We start from the raw sequence: 7,583 nt of genomic DNA on the forward strand, positions 1-7,583 counted from the left end.
CAGAGTGCATTCTGGGATTTGTGGGGTTTCGGTAAGGGCAGGAATCGGCCTGAAAGGCGGTTACCCACAAGTCAAAGAAACTACGACTCCCGTCATCCAAGGCGCGCGATCCTAAGTTCCGGGTTGGAATTTAAATACCCCCTCGTAAGTAAGAGAGTTTAAAAAAAAAAAAAAAAAAGACGTAAGGAAGAGAAAGGAGAGCCTCTGAGACCGTGGGGAAGAGGAAGCGAACCCATAGGAAAAGCAAGCCTAGCAATTTAGAGACCCTGTTAAGATTTGGCATAGTGACTTAAACGGGATATAACAAAGAGCCAGTCTAATAGTTGGAGAGAGATTAATTTAGCTGTCAAGAGCGCCAAAACCCAAATCTTGTCACATGGAGGGTATAGGAAATAATGAAAATACCCATTTGGGACCTCGAGACAGAATAACAGTAATAATATCAGATTACAGGATCTTTGAAGTCTATGCTTTGTGCTGCCCAGATAGCTACTTGTCTATGCTTATTAAATTCTGCAAAGCTAGCCGGGCGGTGGTGGCGCACGCCTTTAATCCCAGCACTTGGGAGGCAGAGGCAGGTGGATTTCTGAGTTCGAGGCCAGCCTGGTCTACAGGGTGAGCTCCAGGACAGCCAGGTTCTATACAGAGAAACCCTGTCTCGAAAAACCAAAAAAAAAAAAAAAAAAAAAAAAAAAAAAACTGCAAAGCTGAAAATGAGCACAAAATAAATTATTTTACTATGAGCAAAGAACTATCAACACCAGAAATTTGTTGAGTTTAGAAGGCTGGGTGGGGTCTAAGAAAAGGCAAGCAAATAAATGCCTAGGGAGCAGGACCCATTTTTATAAGCAAAGTGGGAAGAAATGTTTCTAAAATGTGTTTTTTCATCAAATATCTAAAATAGGGATCGATTGCAGCATTGATGAAATAATTTATATCTTCTGCCTGTGGATGCTAACTGTCCACCAACATTTCATGACTATCATATGATTATAAGTATTAATTGTATGACTAATGCTCACTTTTTCTGTTTACTCAGAAATCAACATATGTAGCTACTTTATAGTTGTTTTGGACAATAACTCGCTATATATCTGCCTATTTAGAATTGTTCAACACCACAAAGATCAGCCTCCTTGATCACACTGTGTAAGCTACTATGCCGCACTTATTTTAATTTAGAATATAGTTCTTAGAAAGTATCTTTTGAGAAAGGCCAATCACTTAACTAAGACGTGGACTAAGGAAGTGTTTATTAAGTTTTAAACACTCCAGGAAATCTGTTATTATGCTGAAACTGGCAGAACGTTCATATTTTATGTAAAAGAGCAGAATAAGAAAGGTTCTTGATTTTTTTTTTCTTTTGGAGATAAGGTCTGATAGCAAATTCAGTGTGTAGCCAAAGATGACCTTGAACTTCTGAACCTCCCCTCTACCTCCTGAGAACTAAGATTAAGATTGTAGGTATGTACCATCATACCAAGTTTATATATTGCCCCAGGGTCAAACAAGCACTCTAGCAGCTAAGCTACATCCTCTCCTTTTGTCCATTAAGATTTGACCATCGGTGGCACGGAAGTAAAAAGGGAGCCATGAGACAGTACATTGAGGTTGTGTGGAAGAGGGGAAGGGTAATAGAATATTTGTGACATGAAAGCAAAAAGGGTTACTGCCAGGGGTAGAAGGGTAATCGGCCTGGAAGAATGAACAGAAACAAGTTAGGTATGAGCAGGCCATAACACAAATTGCATTGTGTGCTAATATTAAAAATAAACAAGAAATTCAGTAGGATAAATAAAAGCAATTGTGCAGACAGAAGTCAGAAAAAGAGCAATAGTAAGGATTACCAGTGTTAGATACTAGTTGTCTGCGAATGTCAATATAGCTAGCATCGTTTGCTCATTTATGCTTCTGTTTTTTGTTCTTTGTTGTTTGTTATTTTTGATATTTGTTACTCGTTTTTCCTCACTGTTTTATGGCCGTAAAGAGACACCATGATCAAGCATACATATAAGATGAAGCATTTAGCTGGAAGCTTGCTTATGACTTCAGAGGGTTAGTCCATGATCATCATGGAGGGAAATATGGCATGGATGAAGTAGTAGCTGAGAGCTTACTTACATCCTGATCTGGAGGCAGGAGGGAAGGAGGGAAGGAAGGAGAGAGAGAGAGAGAGAGAGAGAGAGAGAGAGAGAGAGGGAGAGAGAGAGAGAGGGAGAGGGAGAGAGAGAGAGAAACTGAGCCTGTTGTGATACATCTCCTCCCACAAGACCATACATCCCACCTTCCTAAATAGTCTACCAACTGAAAAACAAATAGTCAATCTATGAGCCTGAGTGCCAGTTCTTACTCAAACAACAACGTTAATTACTTTGATTTGGGGTTTGTTTTTGTTTGTGTAGCTCTAATGTTCCCCTGTGTGCATTAGGTATTTCCCTTGTACCAAGGTTCCCTATGGGGGTGACATTCAGTTTTGACATAGCTTGTACAGTAAGTTTTTCTAGTTTTTCTTTCTTTTTAATCGGTGTGTTTATAGTAATCTGGGTTTCCCTTAATTCTTTGTTCTCTCTGGTTTAAATTTAGACATGCCTGGGGCAGTTTCCCTTGGAAAGTTGGGAACTCTTATCAGCAACAGTAATTCTCCATTAGGTCTGTGGCTCTAGGCTTATGTGGCCTACAGGAGGATCAGGAGTTCAAGCTCATCCTAGACCCAATAGCAACTTTGTGGCAATGAGAATGAGACTGGCTCTCCCCAGGGTATACAGCTCTTTGAAAGGATTAGAAGGATTAAAAGGTGAGGCCTTGTTGTCACTGAGGGAACACCTTGAGGATTTCAAAATAAGTCCTCCAATGCAGCTTTTCTTTCTCTCTGCCTGCCAGTCAGGATACAACTCTCAACCACTACTCCAGCATTATGCCTGCTCTGCTCCTGCCATGAAGATGGTGGACTAAACCTCTGAAACTGTAAGCAAGTAACCAATTAAATGCTCTCTTTTATAAGAGTTACCTTGGTCACGGTGTCTCTTCACAGCAAAGGCGTAGTGATTAAGAAAATAACCCTTCCTCAGAGCTGCAAGCCTGAGATTCTTGTCTATAAACCTTCACGTTATCCTCACCACACTGAAAAAAAAAATGTCAAGGAATCTTTTGCTCCCACACTTAAAAAATGGCCATTGATTACTTCTTAATTATTTTTTTTAACTACTCTGTCTTCTCAATAGCCCACATTATCCTTTAAAGATATCTTCTAACATGTTTAATGAGTCTTTCAGAGTAGCAAAAAGCTTTCAGAGAAAAACCCACAAAAGTAATTCTAAGGCAAAAAATGAAAATAAATACAACTCTTAAAAACCGTTCAGTTTTAACATACTTTTTGAAGTGAATTTTGAGTTCATGCATCAAAAAGAAAAAGAAAACTAACACAGTAAGTTAAGTCGGGTTACATGAATCTGAATATATAGTGTGACCTTCCAGCCAGGCTGGCTCTGGCTGTGAGCACAGGCAAGTTTTAAAGGCTTGTCACATGTGGAGCACTTTTGTCACCATGTAGCAATTCTCTTCTGAGAAACAACCTCCCAAGTGTGAGAAGAGAACACACTGCCTTTACCAAGATCCAAGATTCTGATCCTTGCATGGTATTAGACTTTCTTACTTTTTAATGATATCTGTATTTCTATTTTTTCCCCCTGTGTACTGTTGTGTCTGTGTGAGGATGCTGGATCCCCTGGAACCGAAGTTACAGTTGTGAGCTGCCATGTGGGTGCTAGGAATTGAACCTAGGTCCTCTGGCAGAGCAGACAGTGTTCTTAGTCGCTGAGCCATCTCTCCAGCCCCAGTATTAGACTTTCTAGCAACCCCTGATACAATCCTCGGAGCCTGGCTCTGGCAAGGCATTCTTTGACTGATGTCAGTAAAAGTAGACATAGAGAACACAAGATCCAGCCACTGGGAACCTCAAAATCCCCTTCATACCATAAATCTTCTTCAAACAATTTTCTTACATGAAATAAAAAAGCAAAAATAAGTGCAAATGTAGAAGGAGAGGAGAAATGTTTGCTAACCTTTCATGCTTTCTGAGTAATTATAAGCCTGGCATCAGGAACAGCAATTCTAATTCAGAAGCTACTTCAGGTCAATATACAGAGCAATCATTGCCTAGGACAGAAAAGAAAAACCAATCATTGTGAGGATGAGTGTATTTAGGGAAGAACAGATCTTTGTAAATCCTTCAAAGTAGCCTACAAAGGTTTTGTAGGCTACTTGAGCCTCCTCTGAGCACTGTATTTGTAATGCACAGTATTTTGTTACAAATATGATGGCTAATTTTAATTTTTGTTGTTGGAATGTGGTAATTACTTTTAGTTGATTGAATAGATCATAGAATAGTTAGAACACAAAGAGCTGCTAGGAATGTCTCAATACATTTGTAAGTTGAAAATGTAAAATGTGGGGCTGGCGAGATGGCTCAGCGGGTAAGAGCACTGACTGCTCTTTCGAAGGTCCTGAGTTCAGATCCCAGCAACCACATGATGGCTCACAACCACCCGTAATGAGATCAGACGCCCTCTTCTGGTGCATCTGAAGACAAAAAAAAAGAAAATGTAAAATGTAAGTCAAAACTGTATTTAATGACCCTAACCCATGTATCCAGCAGCTAGCTAACACTGTATTATGTGAATCATTTGTTCTTGTTCCCAATCATATGACAAACTAAGAGTATTGTATTACAGGAAAGCTTTCAAAAAGTAAAATTTCTACTTAATGTATAACATTTTTGCCCTACCATCCTAAAATCAAAAACTCATTGCTGAACCATTTACTTCTGACAATAATTTCAAGAAGACAACTCTGTGCAGTCCCTAGCCCTAAGATAAAATCATCTGTCAGGCTAGATTTGTAGGCTAGATCCATATCTTCATCTTCCTGCCTCCTTCTAAAAATTGTCAAGAATGTCATCCACAGCCACAGATTCTCTACTTCCTACTTTAATATCTCCACCAGAGGCTGATTTCTCTTTGTACAATGTCCTAATACACACACACACACACACACACACACACACACACACATATACACACACACACATACACACACACACATATACACACACATACACACACACACACACAGAATAAGCTATAATTATTAAATGCCAATGGGACTCTTAAGCCACTGGCTACTCTCTGAGAAGTCAAACTAAGATTTTTGTGAAGATCTTGTCTTAAAGTTTGTGTACTTCTATCAGTATATGTTCACGAACATCCTTCCCATTGCTCAGAAACTATATTTACTCTTTGCCTAAACAGATGAACAGGATTAAATAGGAGAGGGAAACTGAAAGCATAGCACACTTGTTACAAGAGTACAATTACTGGGCGCCACAGAAAGAGATTGTAAAGATAACTTCAGTTTCAAGAAGCACAATAACCTTGAGACACCTACCTGTCAGGACAATTAGTCCTGCTATAACTCAACTGCATTGGAAACATTGCTGAATTCTAACAGTACCACGTCATAGTAGAGTGACCAGGTTCCAGAAATTTAAAGGAAAAAAGCCAGTTAAACTTGAATTTCAGACAAATAAGAGATAATGCGTTTATACTACAAATGTGACAAAATATTATTTAGCTGAAAATCAGATTTTACTTAATGTTTGTATTTTGTCTGTCAGCCCTAGATAAAAAGCAAAAGATGGTGAACCCATGAGTCACCAAGAAAAGTACAAACCAGGTTTCATATTCAATTCAAGAGGTATAGAAAAACATATTAGAAAATAGACCATTGATACTATTTATGGTTTAAAAAATTAAAATTTTCAGTTGATCTGAATGTTAATTTGCACAAAGTAGTTTGGGCTATGAATGTTCTCTTAACAGCCATGACAATAAAAAAAAAAAAACTGCAAAAGATTTGTGACAAATGTAAAGCTCTTCCTCTCACCTTGGTGGGCACCTCTGCCCCCTAAGAGTTGTTCCTAACCCCGTTCAGACCCCCACCTCACAGCTGCTGCAGATATCATTTCCATTTTCCACGGATAGCCACTGAGCCACTGCAACGGCTTGTCCCTGTGCTCCCTTGATTGCATGATGGATGCCACTTGATGAGACTGTCTTATATTCCAGGCTTCAGATCATATGGTCATCCAGTGCTATGGAGACAAAAGGATTTGCCCTTTCTCCCAGAAGCAGCTGTTGAACACATACTCACTAAAAAGAATTGTCTCTGGCCTTTGGAGGCTTTGTTGCGGCTGAGGCTTTATGCTATACCCAAGAAATGATAGATGAAACGTAGGTCCCCAATTTTTTTTTTCTCCACCTAGCAAACATTCACCAGCTACTGTATTCCAATTAAAAATGGAGCTTTTTCCTTTTGTTTGTTTGTTTGTTTTGATAATTCACAATTGTCAATCCAGAACTTAAAACACTTTCTGAAATAAAGGCCACATTTATTTATTGAAAAGAACATCAAGCAGTCTGACCTGAAGGTTCGCTGAGTATTACAGGGATAATGAGTGTCAAGAGTATGGCCTGATTTCTAGCTCCTAAGATCTACCCTGCCTTTTGGGGCTCAAGAGATGTTCATGATCAGATTAATTAAATGGCTGTCATGGCAACTTATTTTGGGATGTGAAGTGTGGGTGCACCTAAAAACTATTTTAAATGCAGAATAATCTCCTCTGTTTTAATTGTGCAGGAATAGCCAGTGTCTTAAACACTATTTGCAAACTCCGAGGCTGGTAAGATGAAAAGTCACTCCAGTTGAGGAAGTCTGCAGCTTTCAGTGACTGAGGCTGCGGAGCAGGCTGCGCTTCTCTGCCCTCCTTAAATGTATGACTTCGAACCTTTCCTGGCGACATCTGAGGGGAGTAAACAGTGCTCACAGAGATCCCACCATGACTCAGGAGTGTCCCCAGTCCATCCTAATAAAATTCTACAAACCAGAAAGGCTTTTAATCACATCTTACAGGTGGCTCATACTAAGTTGAAGAGTCTAACCATGAGTTAAGAGTTAAAGCCAAACTCATAAAGCCAAAAAGGTGTGCTCAACACTCTGGACTTAGACCTCAAACACAACTTTAAGAGAAGAGATGCATTCATTTAAATGTTGGAAAACATAATATATATGTAGCAGGTGGGCAGCAGTAGCTATTTGTAAAGAGTATGTCTATATTCTCTACAGTATTACCTAGGACTGCTGTACTAGGCCCTCTTTCTCCTTGGACCCTGCTTTTTGAGTGTCAAGTTTTAAAAGATGACTAATTGTAGATTCTTTTCATTTCTCTTAATTTCTTGACCCTCAAAATGTGTCCTATAGACCTAAAGCATTGGCCATGCCTGTGCATATGCCTGGTCCTACTTCATCAAAACCTGCGCTCTAACAAGAGTGTCTAGTGCCCAGGCTCTCATTGGTAGCATATGAAATCTAAGAAGTTCTGCTGAGGTTAAGTTGGCTATCTTCTTCCTGACAGTGTGCTGATGGCATTCTGTCATGGTTCTCAGGTGTGCATTATACCTCTTATAGTCCTAAGTGATAATTAGATAGCTAAGACATGGCTCTTGTGATAGATAGTAAAATAAAAAAAA

General features: G+C 39.4%; 1 long non-coding RNA gene across 1 annotated transcript; it reads left to right on the forward strand.

The window, feature by feature from the left end:
- The first annotated feature begins 2,232 nt into the window (after positions 1-2,232).
- Positions 2,233-3,003, forward strand: LOC116087974. Its single transcript, XR_004117726.1, has 2 exons — positions 2,233-2,794; positions 2,881-3,003. It is a non-coding gene; the product is annotated as an uncharacterized LOC116087974 (long non-coding RNA).
- Positions 3,004-7,583: the final 4,580 nt, after the last annotated feature.

This window comes from Mastomys coucha, unplaced genomic scaffold, assembly GCF_008632895.1.
Source record: "Mastomys coucha isolate ucsf_1 unplaced genomic scaffold, UCSF_Mcou_1 pScaffold14, whole genome shotgun sequence".
Taxonomy (NCBI): Eukaryota; Metazoa; Chordata; class Mammalia; order Rodentia; family Muridae; genus Mastomys; species Mastomys coucha.